This window comes from Taudactylus pleione, unplaced genomic scaffold (genome assembly GCF_031769625.1).
Source record: "Taudactylus pleione unplaced genomic scaffold, aTauple2 ptg000005l, whole genome shotgun sequence".
Classification (NCBI taxonomy): Eukaryota; Metazoa; Chordata; class Amphibia; order Anura; family Myobatrachidae; genus Taudactylus; species Taudactylus pleione.
In genome coordinates, this window is record NW_028284408.1 from 1686159 (window position 1) to 1702138 (window position 15980).

A 15980-nucleotide genomic window follows, 5' to 3' on the forward strand; every position below is an offset into this window, starting at 1 on the left:
TGCTTCTGTTCTCTTCCAGGAACTTGGACTATATTCACCTGCTGCCTATTTCTGGCCTAGTTTGTATTTAAGTTTTTGCTATTTTGCTTGCCTGGAATGAAGTGTACTTTGAGTTTTGTTTATATATGCTGTAGAAAGGGATTGAAACACCGGTGGCTGTTTAAAATCCCGACAGCGGATCCTGACTGGGGCAGGTAAGTACCCTAACCCTGCTCTGTCCCTCTGCTAACCCTCTCTTTGTGGTGCCTAACCCTAGCCTCCCCCCTAGTGCCTAACCCTAACCTCCTCCTGGGGGAGCCTAACCCTAACCCCCTCTTACAAAAACCTAACCCTCCTCAGGGGTTACCTAAACCTAACCTCTCCCTACGTGTGCCTAACCATAACACTCCCCCCTAGGGGCACCTGACCCTAATTTCCCCCCAAACCTAAACCTAACCCTAACCCTGCTAGACTCCGTAATCCTAACCCTTCCCCCCTGCAGCTAATGCTAAGGGAGCCCCAGACTTACCTTTTTTTGGCTGATGTCCTCGGTGTGTCAGCATCGGGATTAACATAAGCATTGTTAAATCGATGCCTATGTTAAATCCCTTGCTGGGATTCCGCTGTTGGGATTGAGACCGTTGACAATGCGGCCACCAGTCTCCTAACTACATCCCTATGCTGCAGCATGTAAGGTCTTAGCTCAAAAACCTGTATTCACATGTGCTTATTTAAAATAATTATTTTTGTGCTCCTGTAACTGGTTCTGATTTATGCACATTGTGAGTTCATAACAGCAAATCAAATACATTTGGTAAGGCAAGGGTAATTATTAATAAATAATAAAACAAGGCCACTGCATAAAGGGGAGAGAGTCAATCTCAACACTAGAAATGCAATATATCCAATGAAACACATTTAATATAAACAATAACTAAAATTGAATATATAAAAATATTACATACTGTAAAATATCAACATATACAGTATGTAGGCCTAAATTCAATGGTCAGCAATTGAAGTAATACAGACTGTAAATATCAAATTCTTAACCTGCAAAATTGCTTGTTAATTGTGAAGTACATGAACCTGTGGTGGGTGTATTGCCCTTAAAATAAACAAGTAGATATCCAGGTTGGGTAATAATGTTACCAGTTCCATGTAGATTGAAACGGGCTCCTTAAATAGTGAATTAGTTCAACGCACTGCAGAGGAATCCCACGCAGGCACAATGTGAATATACAAACTCCACACAGGGCCATAGTGGGAATCGAACCCACGACCTCAATGCTGTGAGGCAGTTATCTAAATTGGTTCCTTTTACTAATAGTTTAGCATTTCTTGTGTGTGTATGTATATATATCCTGCCTGTATCCCACTCTACATTACAACCTGGGGGTCGCTGTAAATGTCATGCATAGTGATATTTGCATATATTTGTTTTGGGAGGGGGCATTTCTCCATTTGATAGTGGTAGCTGTGGAACATCATTCAGAAGCCACCTCCACACTTTCCTCTGAGTGGCTCAAGATTGTGGGGGGGAGTAGGCAGAAGCTAGAAGGTTTGCCTAGGGTGCAAAAAAACCTTGCACCGGCCCTGTGTGTACCTGGAAAAAACATGTTGCAATGCAAGGGGTGCAAATACATTTTTTTTTGCCTGCAGGGTAAATACTAACTGCCTTTGCATGTAGCCCACAACTTTATTTTTACACTGCAATTTAGATGTCAGTTTGGACACGCCTCTCCCAAATCTAAATTTATCTGCCCATTTTACATCTGCCCCACCGGCAGTGCAGCCTTGTTTTACCAAATGCAGTTACTTGGTCTTTCTTACTCTATTCCCAAATCTTAATCAGGCCAGTGTCAACAAAAGTAGGAGCAAAGTCAAATACAAGTGCATCTGTCATTGTAAATTTTAAAATGGTATGCAATTTCACCATGTGTGTTTTGTGTTATTTGCACACAAAAAGCAATGTGGATTAAACATGAATACTTTCACTTTGACCTTTGTCAATCACAGTACGAATACAGTACACATTTAGAAACCAAACACTTTATTTATGTAAAAAAAGGAAAATTTGAGCTCTCATTAAATTCTCATAGGATCACCCAGAGCCAATCAGGATCATAACAGAGAGATAAGGTAACAAACTAACCTTGGAAGTACACTGAGCAAGTCAACTCATACAATGTAAAAACAAATACTCTTGTGAATGCTCATGAATATTTGATGACACTTGCCTGAACACAGACGCTCTTATTATTGAACCTTCTTTATGTAGACTTTGTAGAGTGTTAGAATAGAAAAAAGTATATATATAACAGTAAGAGTTAAACATGTTTAATGGTGTTTGTTAGGATACTGTACATGTTTAGAGGATATTGTCAATTTCAATTTCATGAATAACCTCAAAAGTAAACTATAAAAGTAAAATCCTTAATATTAAATCTTAAGTTTCTGTATTAATAAAAAATGAGTCGATATTAAATTCAGTTCATTACCAGCAATTAGTATTAGTGCTGGACCTTCAAATTGGTGCTTGTCCTTCAAAAAAGATCTACACCTGCTGAGTGTCACTGTGTTTGGTGAGCTTTGAGTTTAACATTTAATTAATTTAGCAAAATATCCACTTTGGACATTACAAATTATGGAAAACTCAAGAAAGGTAATTAAATATATCTTAGATTGGAAGTAAATTTAGAAACAAATTAAAATGTGGTTAGATGGTATGATGACATTGCAAGCAATATTTTGGGAATACTGAATATACAATGTGATTAATATCATCTTTCATTGCTTGATAAAGTATGCTGCCCAAAAGCTCTTACATGTTAGAGAATCAGGATATACAGAAGGAAAGATAAAGGGAACATTTAGAACATACAGTATCAAATTTAATTCAACAAAAGAATTAGCACATTTTTGGTATAAAGGGGAGGGTGAAGATACTGCTCAAAATTCTTAGAAGAGGTGCCAAGTGTCTTTAAAGAAAAGTAATGTAACAATTAGCACTCCTTGATACTTGCATGAATGTGAATCACGGGTTAAACACTTGACAAATTATAACCCCATTCATACTGATTGTAACTATTATCTTTCATAAAAGAATTTATCATTAATAATGACAATTCTGAAAATAAATGAAGTCATGAAAATCTGACTTATTCTACTATATTAAAAGCTGGAGTAGCCACACAGCACAGATAATAAAGCACAATTATAAATTATAATAATAATAATAATAATAATAATAATAATAATAATAATAATAATAATAATAATAATTTTATTTATACAGCACTATTTCTCCAATAGGAATCAAGGCGCTTAACAGATAGTTTGAACATAATAGAAGGATTTAAATTTCCAAAACAGTTCAGAAACTATCAACATATTAAGGGGTTAAATACATATGAAATACAGAGATCATGGCGGCAATACAAAGGGTGTGGTAGCCATTTTGAGTCATCAGCTTTTATTCATCCCATTCACAAAGGATCCAGGTGAGGCAGCCATTTTAGGCACACTACATAGGCTTACACTGGGCAAAATTAGCACTGCCTGAAACCAATAACACTGCCTGAAACCAATAACACACAATGGGAGAGATTAAAGTACTACAGATGGAGCCAGCCTCATTGTTGCCGCGATGTGCCCACACGTGCCCACATCATGGCATAGTGCAGCAATTGCCACGCTGCGAGCACTTGCAGCCAGTGATTACTCCATTAAAGTCTATGGTGTGCACGTGCAAACGCACGCAAATGCCATAGCCACCGACAAGCTAGTCGTGTCATCCATATCGCATCGCAGCATAAATGAGCATCGCTACATCTGTAGGTAAGATCCTTGTAAGTCCCTCTGAACCATGTATTGTTCTCTGTACACAGAGCACCAGGGGAGGCAGCCATGTTGGATGCAATACATTGGTTGAAATGTGTGAAATATGAATTTATGGAAGAGTCATACCAAGATAACATGAGCAGTGTGCTAATGTGGATACCCACTGCAAAGATACATCAATGGTTGCCTTGAAGGTACCACGTGACACAGCACTCTATACAAGCATAGCATAGGTTACAGTGGACAGGATGAGTGAATCACAGAGACATAACATATGGTGCAAAATTAGAGACAAGAGAAGGAGTGGACACCATGAAGCAGTGGTAAGGAGAAGAAGTATCTGTTTTTGCAAGCAGAAATACAACAGAAGAAATGATAGATCTAGAATAAATGTTGCAAATGGCAGATTGTCATAAAACAGTATGCTAAATCAAATGTACCAAACAAAGTGGGCAGCATAAAGGTGAGTCCCGCAGTAAGCCACCATCTGCAGGAAGAAGAGCCGTGCAGAGGCCAAACACCAGTACTGTTGGACGGAATGGATTTGTAATGCCGGCTGTCAGGATGCCTCCTGTCAAAATACTGACAGCAGCATCCTGATGGTTGGTATCATGACAGGGGTCGGGTAAGTATACTTACCTCCCCCCTTCTCCCCCTAACCCTAAACATTCCTTCTTGTAGCATAAACCTTCCCATAAGTGCCTAAACCTAACCCTCCCCCCTTCATGCCTAACCCTCCCCCCTAGGGGTGCCTCACTCTAATCTCGACCCCAAAACCTAATGTTAACCACGCTATGCTATCTAAACTTAATGCCCATCCCACTGCTAACAATTACGGTGACCAGTCTCATAACTACATCCCTGTCCCACTGCAATAGCAAGGGGCCAGGTAGGGATGGCCGGAGTGGGGGATAAGCATAGGACCCAAAGGCCATGGATGTTCATCTGCAGCAGCAGGAGATCAGAGAGAAGATCAGCCCCATACAGTGTCCTGGGGCAATGGCTGTGGAACATAGAGGCAGTGATGGCCGGAAGCAGCTGGGATCCACAGTAGCAGCCAGGTAGCAGATAGAGATGCTCGTCAATGCAGGTTCACTCAGCAACACATGGAGGGCCCAAACACAGGCAGGGCCTAGCAGAGAATCATGCTGGCGGCAAAACATCAGTCGTCGCAGGAGGACACCCACTGACATCTTCAGCTCTTCAGTGTCCTTCTTCGATGTTGGTAGTGTTCCGAACACCCTTATGATTGGGGGTCTCAAAGGACAGTGAGGCCGGTTCTCACCTTGGGGCTGAATGGGCCGCACACTCTAGTGGTTAGCAACTTGGTTGGTGGCAGCATACAGAGCTAGGCCTCTTGTGGGGGTCCATGATGCTGCTGTATTTGGAGGACTTTAGCTCCCAACAGTGGTGCTGGATTTGCAGATGGTGCTGCAGTGGAAGCAGCGGTGCTCAGCCCTCTCCTTGATGTGTTGGTGTTGGAGAAAATATTCTGGGCATACAGGCTAATTGTGGCTTGTGGAGCCAAGGTTGGGAGCCTTGTGAGCATGCAGCCATCCCCTGTCCTGCCCCCTACCAGATGAACTTGTCATGCAAATGCTATACAGGAGAAGAAGCTGCTGCCCCTGCATCTCAGAACTTTGTACACAGATTCAGACCCAGTTGTGCAGTAATATACATATGTAGACCCTTCTACATGACCCATTCCACCAGGTAAACAATGGTTTGCTCCAGGACTTCTCTCTTAATGTATTATTGCAGCCAATTAGGTTGGAAGTCCAGGAGCATAGAATTTTGTACCTGATGGATGGGGTCATGATGGAGGGTCTGCAAATGTCACACATCAAACTGATCAGTGCAATCTAGCAAAGTAGTTGTGGGACGCCTACTGCTGCCTACTCATATTCATCTAATGATGTGCAACAGTGTAAACATTGGTAGCATTGTCGCACAATGGGCAGTCATGCAACATGTAAGTCAAGTCTGACCAGCCGCCAAACACTGCAGCTCTCCTTGTAATGACTAATTTATGTAATGACTAATTTATGCACACACATAAAATGGCATTTAAATGGTCAGATATGCCTTCATTCTTCTAATGTCCCCCCTGGTCACCACCCACAAATACTGACTACCTGTCACTCATTTTGCAAATTGTTCCTCTGTACAAGCGTAGTCGCAGAAAAAAAAAATTGGCTGCACGTGCACAGTGCAGCATTCAGTGTTTCCTGTTTAGCTGATATAAATCTACTGTATATCAGCTAAGGACACACAGTTTATCTATATGTGTATATATATATATATATATATGTAATATATATAGACACACACACATACTGTATATATATATAGAGAGAGAGAGAGAGAGAGAGAACCAAAACAATTTGGCACTCACATAAATAATACAAACAATTCCTGCTCGGGTGCCCTCCTTGAAAAGACACAAGTTCTTGACCATATATATACTCATGAGGCGGCACTCAGAATCTTAAAGATACGTGAAAAAAGTAGATTTAATCAATCATACGTGCTGGTTACATCGACGTTTCGGGGCCTCTCACCCCTTCATCATTCGTGTCATCCTGATGAAGGGGTGAGAGGCCTGAAACGTTGATGTAACTAGCATGTATGATTGATTAAATATATTTTTTGTGGTGCAGTGATTAGGTGCAGAATCAGTCTCCACAAATGGCATTCCAGTAAAACAAATGAACGTGGTTCTTTACTTCCAGCATAACCAGGAACAAACAGAAAATATTAAATGCCTAGCTCTTTCTTAGGGCACTAGCTCACTTCTTGAACCCTCTCTACAGAATCAGCTACTCTGCATGAAAGTCTCTCACAGTCTCTGAGATTGGTGGTCCTTCCAGCCACATGCAGGACCGGACACTTGCCTCCTGGTCAGGTATAGTTTCCTTAACTTGTTGGCTGCCGCCTCTCACAGTGTGGCCTGCTTTCTTGCAGGTACTATAGCTCAATCCCAGAGTTGGATAGCCTTCCATGTATCTCACAGGTCTAGTCTTGGCCTCCTGGCCCTCACTGGCTTGCTAGCACAGTGAGCTCTTTCTGACTGGTCTACCTCAGTCCTCCCTGGACTGAGTTCCCTCGGCAGCAATTAGGCATCTTCCCACAAAGCCTTTCTAGTCTGTGTGGGCGGATCTCCCCTGCCCCACACAGAATCTGCTGCTCACCAGTGCCACCTCTGGTGATACTGCCACAATATATATATATATATATAAATATATACTGTCAAAGGATACCTTGGTCACATGCCGATGACATCTTCTGTGGGGTGGCACCAGCCGGAATGCGGAGGAAATGCTGGGCTGTAACAAACTGCTATGTTTGTATAAAGGCATGTATTTCTTGTATTTTCCATTGTGTTCTTGATAAAAGTCAGAGCAACTGAACGAACGTGCCCTTAGGTGGTGTGGTTCGACCTGTGAGTATCGCTGCCTTTGTTAATTTGAGAGTATATATATATATATATATATATATATATATACTTTTTCGGTGATTACGTCATTTTCGCCAGTTTCAACTTATCCCCGTTTTCAATTCCATATACTTTTCGTCTAGGCGGAAAGTCAATGCAATGGACCTGGCGAAAAAGTTTTGCCTATGAATAGAAGGCGGAAAAATGTGCAGAATTGGGGTTTTGGGGTGCGAATGTAAGAAAACCACCCAGCACCCTTTGGACAGCCCCCTAAAGGTAAACTGTGTAAAAAAAATTAAAACAATTATTAAGAACAAAGTACTTTCATTTTGGGGCCAAAAAAAACAAAAGTTGGGGTACAAAGTTAAAAATTAGCAAAGTAGACTCCAGGGGGGTCTCCAAGTACGTGGCAGGTGTTTTTATAATTGCAGGTGATTGCTGCAGGTGAATTTTTCATGTTTTTTAAAGCGTCACATTAGCAACTTCAAAATAGGTAGTACCTATTTTCATGTACCCAAAATTTGATCGGACTAGTTATTTTCTCCAAAAAAAACTCCAAAATGCTATTCTTCACCACTTTTTAAAACACACAAAATAGCACCTATTGAGACCATTTAAAGTGTCCAAATACTTTCATGAGGGCTATTCGGGGGTATCCAGAGTGATCCCCCATCTCAGTACATCTTTTGGGGGATGTCAGGCTGATTTCCCCAAAATTGACAGAACTTTTCAACTATTTAGGTTTCGCCTGGTCCCGTTTTTGCCGATTTGGAATTGAATACGGGGATGGCAGCAAAAAGTCCAGCAACTGACTTTTCACTTCTAATTGAAAGCGGGCCTTAATGGGGAACTGTACCTCCTTCCTGACCCAGAATAGGACATACATCTGTTGCCAGAGAGTTCTTTGTTGCATGTTTTCACATTGTAAATACCCTGGATTGGTACAGTATGTGTACTGTATGTATATTGTTATGACATTATTTTGGAAAAAGACATATTAATACATTATTAAAAATACATCCACTTTCACAGTTGTCTTACTTTATTAGCATATTGATTTCTAGAAAAATATCAGTATTTTTTAAACATTAAGTGCCTTCTCAAAATGTTTATTAAATGTTTATGGCACATCTTTGCTTTTATCATTTATACTATGTAATACATTTTATATTGTCTGAAGTGTAGTCTAGAATATATTAATTTATGTGCAAATATTCTATTGCATGGAGTCTGTAAACAATCTACAGGGAGAGATCTGTCTTTTTTAACTTGATCCAATCTACTAGAGGTTGCAGTTATCTTTTATGTAGGATCTGAGCCCTCTGAAATGTATTAATCTGTCACTTTCAATATACATCTTAGTAATTGATCACAAATTGATCGGACAAAACTGCTACTGTGCACAATGGCTACTTTGGAGTACAGATTTTTGTATTGTCCCTTACAAATTGTTCATCTTGCTTCAATTATGAACATATATATCTGTTGGACTATAATTATTAGGTGGAAATTTATACATCTATATTTTATTCCATTAATAAGCACTCTCACCAAGATAAAAAATTAGACATTTTTTACACTTCTACATTACATTGTATCCACAGGACTTCATACAGCATAAGCATTAATACATTAAAGAAAACAAGTACAATGACATAAAATGCATAGCAAAAATGTGCTGTAAGGGTTACATTTGGTGGCAGATCTTAGCTAGGGGCTGTAGGACTCAAGCTCCCACCCAGAAAATTCCACCACTCCCAGTGAAGTATCCAGTGAGTCTGAACACTGGGTGTCTTTCATAACAATGGCTTCCTATTGGAAACACTATCTGTTGAGAAAATGCCAGACAGGCAGTGCCAGTGGGAGATGTTTTCTCCTGCTGAGACTGCCAGTCAGGACCACATTAGTGTTTCAAATAGGAAGCCACTCTATGCCTTTCTGTCAGTCCTAGCCAGCTTCTAGATGCTGTAGTTGATGAAGTCCATAGAAATCGGTGTTTGCAGGAATGCAACAGTCACTGCACCTGCCAGATGCACTGCGCATGCATATTGCACCTGGCAGGCACTGCAAGTGCAACAGTCAGGACCTCGCCAGGCTCACTCTGACCAGACTGCAGACAGCCCCCCCTCATAGAACATGGAAAGAGCAGCCACTGGTTACAATTTTTGAATATGTTGTAGAAGCATATTTAGGAATAGCTTTCATCCCCTTTAAGTATGGTAAACCACAACAATTTTCATATTCATTCATAATAACTATAACCTGATTGGCTGTTTGTTCAAAACATCTCAAGATTTTTTGCTGTAGATATTTTGAAAAATATTTAAAAAATAATGTATCAAATCCCTTAACAAAACACAAATGGCATAATCTGCATTACATTTTCAGAAATGTGTTTGCATTGTGTCTGTGATGTCTGTACATATATAATTTAAAGACAAATACAAACTGTATTAATATTCTTTTTTATAGGCATTTAATATACATTTATCATTTACTTTATTTGCCAAGATTGTTAGTACTCTTGTTACTCTCCCAAAAATCATGCTTTGCATTTCAGCCTTGCTAGCATGGGTGCTTGGGATATATGTACTTTTGAAATATATGATGAGGTTAAATATTCTTTAAAAAAAAAAGAAAAACGATAAGCATAGCTTTATAATTTACATAACCAGTCATAGGTCTTTGTCAGTATTCCTCAATATAAAAAACAGCTACCACGTACAACTTGTTTAAGAAACACAGACATTCCTATTTTATTGTGTAACAAAAAATAAATATACACTGTAAGTAAATAAAAAGCCAGAAAATGTAGGTATAATTTGAAGAAAATAGAAACAGTTAAAGATTTTTTTTTTTTACAAAAAAGTAAATGAAGATCTGAAAAATTTCAGTGCAGACAAAAATATGTTATTTTGTTTATTTTTTAATAAATCCTTTATAATTCAGCATTGTTTGTATTTCACATTTAACAGATTTTTACTTTGGTAATGTGCTTGAAAACTTGCATGTGTCTTTTTTAAACACAATGTTGCTAATTGTATGCTTGAAAACTGTACACAAAGCTACACATTTATAGCTGTAAACATTCTTCTAATTATTTATCATGACCAGCATGCAGCTGGAACATTTATTTTCTGCAGACATTTGTTCTAAACTAGATGTTGCACCTAAAAGTTCTGCAGTGATTCTTTGAATTATTTACAGAACAACAGTGCCACCTGGTGGCAGAATAAATAGACCTTCAGCTCTCATATTCAGTTTAAATGGAGACAAAAAGAAAAAAAATATGAAAATGTTGTTTAGCTATTCAGAGACTATATAGAGGTATAATATACATTAAATCAAGTTTACAACATACAATTAAGTTAAAAAGACTAGTTAGTGATGGCTCCCATCTGTCCAAGGTTTCCAAAGATGATCCAAATTCTGTAATTTGGTATGTTTATTTTCTCTTAAATAATGTATGTCCTTATAAAGCCAAAGAGACATGACAAGTAAGAGCCATTACTGTACATTTAGCTATATAACCAACCAGGCACAAACATATAATTTTTAAAGGAAAGTTTCCAAATGCTGAACTCTTGAAAAATCAAAAAGTGTATTGTTAATTTCAATTCTTCCCCCACCATCGTACTCAATATCCCAAACCCTTTTTACCTTATCTTGGTCCTTGATTTTCCTTGCTTTCCTCTTTCCTTCACTCTTCCTTTTTTTATTTCTCTTACTTCTCTCCACCATTTCCCTTTATTCCTACAACTAAACTTCCCCCACTCAATGGTGTAGAAGATAGGCATGCAGTAGACATTAAAAGAAAATTCATTATGCTGCTACATGCATGTTATGTCATATGCTCCTAGTGATTGCAATGTCACTCAGGTTACAGTCATTGCACTGGCCCTGACATCCTTCACATTCACAGTATTGGGCCTATAGAAGACATATAAAGGTGCGTACACATTAGACGATATGCTCACAGTGCAATATTGTGAGCAATTTCCCTTGATGACATGATATGGTGCTAAATAGTGTCCAATCTAACCAACGATCTCATGATCTATCGTGCATCATGTACGATTTCCAAATAAATCTTTAGTTCACCAAACACCTGACAATGATCTTGAAGATTTCAGCTAAATTGAAAAAATGGGCGGCCTTAACTAGGGGGTATATAAAGCAGGAGCCATTTTAGGTTTGTGTACTTCTGCTCTGTGACCAGTGAGGCTTGGAGTATACCTGCTGAATGATGTACATTGCTATTGTGCTCTGCTTTGTTTTGCCTGGCTTAACATTCTATCCTGCATTCTGTGCTGATTGATCCCTATCAGTATAGAGACCGGTGTGGGAATTACCCTATGTGCAGAAATTGTAAATCTGACCAATCCAAGATTACGGAATGCAATCTAGTTTGAATAAAAGAAGACGACATAAAACAGTTTATAGCATGCAATAGCAAAAATGTAGTATATCTTCTTCAATGTTCATGTGCTAAACAATACATAGGAAGGACCACACGTAATCTTAAGGATCGGATGGGCAAACATGTTAGGAACATTAGAAAAGGCCTTCCAAAGTATAGTGTGTCAGCATATTTTGATAAGGTTCATGGTCAGGATCCAGCTCACATTGTTTTATTTTGTGGAATCATTTTGGGTTCCTCCTTTTTGGCAGAAAAATGATGAGGAGATTAGCCAAAGCTGAGATGAGAGCTATCTTCAATATGGGAACTTTGGACCCTAAAGGTCTCAACTCAGATTTTGAAATTAAATGGTTCCTTCATATATATCCTTCTCTCTTTTTTTATATTTATATACCCTTCCTGTACTGCATTTTTAATTTAGGACATATTGTGTGTTTTTTATACTCCTAGAAAATTTATATTGTGATGTATTATTGTTAATTGTATCTTAAATGTATATTTGTGATATGGTAGGTGTCGATACCCTTGCCATATGTGTGGGGAAACATTGACAGAATTCCCTATTGCGATTTTAATTTTATTTAAATTATCCTCTCTTGTTCATTGAGCTGATTTTGGGATAGATTTTGGAGTGAAAAATGTGTTTATCATTGTGGTGCTTGTAAACATAGTAACCACTGTTTTACTCCATGGGATCTAAAATGTACCCTTGATAATGTCATAGGACGGGACTAGGATCCAAGCGGACCTACACTGGAATGCAATCAGCAGCGTCATACATAGTGAGACACAGAGATGCACACTAGAGACAGAGATGTTCTGCCTCTAGTAAGAATAGAACTCATCTGAGATCAGAACGTAATTTCCAGCGGAAGTGGATGCATTCCAGCGGATGGAATGCACCGCAATGCTATTTTGCTATAAAGTGTATTTAGAGGTAAGATAGACCATTAGCATTAATATACGCAGAGGTGAATACATGTTTTATACTGATCTACTGTTGTCTTGATATGTTTAATGGTGTATATTAAAGTATATACCGCTTGGACCACTAATTGGTTAATTTCCGCCCCTATCCATGAGGTGGTGAATAAAGAGAGGACAGATCCCCAGGTACAGTAAACCTTGACAAAGACCTTTGGTCGAAATGCATTGGTTTGGGGACTGTTTCTTACTTTTGTGGAACTCTTGGACTGTTCTAATCACCTTAAGGTATACCTGACCAATTTTTTTATGCCAATCCGGAAGGCACCATAAACTGTTAACCATCTCAGGAATTTCCTGGTGATAGACTTCCCTGTAGTCCTTTATGTTTTTAAATAGCACATTGTGAATAAAAAATTCTATTATCTACCACTATCTTTGGATTATTTGCATTGCATCTGATAAAGACACCTTGAATAAGAAGGAGATCGGATGTCCTGAAGTGAGTATGGTACGCTCACTTTGAAAAAATTTAATTTTCATTTGCATTATTATCCTGCATTTTGAATTAGTGGGGTATGTACTTTGGTGACTTGCTCGATTTGGGTTAATTTTTATCCATCTGGTAAGACTCCATATATCATTCCCCCCTAAGCTTATGTTTCCCACCATATCAATCAGTGTCATCTGGGAACATTATCAGGAGAAAATCAGACTGTGAGGAAAGACTGCCTTTAAATAAACCATTATATGTTTGAACCTTCTTCTGTTTAAAGTGGGTGGGGTACGTCACTGTGTGGCTTTGCTTTCTTTGATGATTATACTGAATAAAAGTTGAAAAGAAACCAGTGTAAAGATACCAATTAAAGTTTATCCATTCCCACTTTGAAAGTGAGTGTGGTACGTTATAGCTGGCGAATTGGCATTTCACCTGTTCGATGTAGACTGATCTTGATAATAAGGATTCTACACATCATTTTCTCCTCTTTGTTTCCCCCTCTTTTCTTGGAACCACTGACCTGAGGGGTTACTTAAGAAAGAAAGAAAAAGGAGAGGACCAATTGGTCGAAAATTCCCTTGGGTCTTTTACGCTTTTAGCGCTTACCTCCAGGAACCTCACTGGACTGTTTTTTTGTGCAGTGGTGTGTTTCTAATTGTATCGTGTATTACAAGTAAAGAGATCTGCTAGCCTATGCTGGGGCTAAGGTGGTGAAGGAGGGGGCCCAGCAAAGGAGGAAAGCATGCTAGACCAAGGAGTGACTACTGTAACAGGATACTCACTCTCACATGTCCCTGCTGATGGAGATTCGGGAGAACAATCCAGATGACTACCTGCATCTGATGACCCCCTATATCAGAGGTAGGATACTAAGCTGCGGAAGCCTATCCCTGCAGCGTAGAGGCTGATGGCTACCCTGAGGTACCTGGCTACAGGAAGGTTCCTGGCTGACATGAAGTTTGGGTCCATCATTATTATTATTATTATTATTATTATTATTATTATTATTATTATTATCATTTATTTATATGGTGCCACAAATGTTCCGCAGGGCCTTACAAAGCAACAAGTTGTAGACAAGCGACTTACAGAACAAAACAATACAGGACCAGGACATGGATAATATATATTGCTACATTAGTGACCATAACACCCAGATAAGATGCATCATCTCCTCTCATGCTTTGGGCATAATCATCCTGGAGACCTGCAAGGCTATTGTCAAAGATCCAGTACCAGTTTTGCAAGTTAAGACAAAATACACTGCACATTAATTTCTTGTGAAAGAAAAACATTTTTATTTTTTTGTTTTTCTTAGAAATGTAGGAAGCTGGTGTAAAAATACTTTCAAACAGTGTAAAATTTGCAGCCAACATGGCTGTATGTAATAAAAAAGTCTTTAATTACAAAACTTTAAAATGTGTAATCCAAACATGGAAAAAACAACTTTTAAAATGCATTTTTTTCAAACTTTATATGCTTTTTTAATGTAAAATCAATTCAACAAGTTGCATCAGTCCAAATAGCTATGCTGCTCTATGATATATGTTGAGTCAATTGCCAGATTGAATAAGCCAAGAAAAATATGGATCAAGTACAGATTGTCACCAAGGCTTCCAACAATCTGTCCTTACACCATGTGTTTAGTGACCATGTTCAATCAGCGTCATCACCAACATATACCATAGAGTAACTATTGGGAAAGGTAAAACTTGTAGATACTGAAGGCAACGACAGCATTAAAACTTTTAAATAAATTATAAATTTCTGGAATATATGTAAACACTTGTAAAAGGCAATTATCAACAAGTTTTATCAGTCCCAATAGCTATGCTGCTCTATGATATATTAAAAATAGTAGGTGAAAGCTGATTAGGCTTAAGAATAGGTAAGAATCCTCCTTTTTTTTTCTGATTGGTTAGCATGACAGCCTTGTTCCTAGATAGTTTAGTTTAATTTAGGAGTCACCTGGTTTAGTTTTGGCCGATGCTTTGCTGAGGGGAGAGTTTAGGAATTCAGGTATATTAAGGGTGTACTGGGTAGAAACAGCCTCTTTTCTATTTGGAATTCCCTGGTGGATAAGTATCCTGCCTTTTGGCTTAACTTGTGCTCTATTTGGTCTTTTTTCCTGTACATTAATTACCTTTCACTTTCCTCTATTCTTTTGATTATGCAGGAGTGCTCCCCCCAAAGGCTAGCTGACTTTGCCTGCCCTCTCCAGGCCATGGCAGTGGCTGATCGTGGACCCATGGTTTTACATCTGGCACCATCTCTATACCCAGTTATAGTGAGGGTTCCCATCCTTCCCTGGTTGGTGGCAGCTTCATCCTCTGCATCACCAGCAGGATCTCGCATTACCACGGCTCCTGCTGGCTTCTCTATGTCCCCTGGGTGGTGTGGTTGTTGCCATCACTGCTAGCCATGCCCCCTTTCCACCAGCTTTCTCGGACCCACCGGGTTTCTACTCGCTGGTTAGCTCACCACTCTCCCATGTTTGCTGGCCCCCATTTGTGCGGCATTGATGGCACCACACCTCTTTCCTCTGCCACAGGTGGTAGCAATTTAGCTGTTCTAACTACACTGGTGATGATTACATCTCCTGCTTACCCTGTATCAGTTGCCCCCCCTTCTCCTGCTTACAATTCTTTGACTGCTTCTGCATTGTCATCTTATGGTTTCCCTTTTTGGTCAGCTCCTCCTTACTCTACTGCTGCTTCCTGGCACTTTTGCCCCCTCCCTCTTCATTGACCCAACACTCCTCTCAGATGCTGTCCTTGGTGCCTCCTGTTTCTGTCACACCAGTTCCCCCTCTCAGACTCAGGCCTCACCTTCGTAGGTTTTGGCAGGTCCCCCACCACTTCCTGTAGGTTCTGCCCCTC